This window comes from Limulus polyphemus, unplaced genomic scaffold (assembly GCF_000517525.1).
Source record: "Limulus polyphemus unplaced genomic scaffold, Limulus_polyphemus-2.1.2 Scaffold1655, whole genome shotgun sequence".
In the NCBI taxonomy this organism is placed as follows: domain Eukaryota; kingdom Metazoa; phylum Arthropoda; class Merostomata; order Xiphosura; family Limulidae; genus Limulus; species Limulus polyphemus.
Window position 1 is genome coordinate 163,232 of NW_013667265.1, and position 1,033 is coordinate 164,264.

The window sequence follows — 1,033 nt, forward strand, 5'->3', positions numbered from 1 at the left end:
TATTTGAAACTTTTTCTTAAGCCACCTTGTGGTTCAGTGGTAAGTCAGTTGACTCGTAATGCTAAAAATTTGTTTTGATACTTGTGCTGGACAGAGCCCAAATAGCCCAAATTATGTAACACACCTTTTGTGCACTACATATCTTAGTATTTGTTGATAACAGTGGATTGGATTTTTTAAATATATCTTGGTTGTATGATATTTGCAGATATTATTTCTCTACTTTTATGATATATATGCTACCATTGTCTGCATCTGTGCCAAATGATATAACCACATAATTTCTGTGCTAAATATTACCATTGCTACAGGCACTCAGTTTCTGTGTTGAATGCTGGAAGTACCTAATTTCTGTGCATGATACTACAATCTCTGTGTTGAATGCTGGAAGTACCTAATTTCTGTGCATGATATTACCATTGCTACAGGCACTCAGTTTCTGTGCTGAATTCTGGAAGTACCTAATTTCTGTGCATGATACTACAGTCTCTGTGTTGAATGCTGGAAGTACCTAATTTCTGTGCATGATACTACAGTCTCTGTGTTGAATGCTGGAAGTACCTAATTTCTGTGCATGATACTACAATCTGTGTTGAATTCTGGAAGTACCTAATTTCTGTGCATGATATTATAATCTCTGTGTTGAATGCTGGAAGTACCTAATTTCTGTGCATGATACTACAATCTCTGTGTTTATTGCTGGAAGTACCTAATTTCTGTGCATGATACTACGATCTCTGTGTTGAATGCTGGAAGTACCTAATTTCTGTGCATGATACTACGATCTCTGTGTTGAATGCTGGAAGTACCTAGTTTCTGTGCATGATACTACAATCTCTGTGTTGAATGCTGGAAGTACCTAATTTCTGTGTTGAATACTGGAAGTACCTAATTTCTGTGCATGATACTACCATTGCTACAGGCACTCAGTTTCTGTGCTGAATGCTGGAAGTACCTAATTTCTGTGCATGATACTACCATTGCTACAGGCACTCAGTTTCTGTGCTGAATGCTGGAAGTACCTAATTTCTGT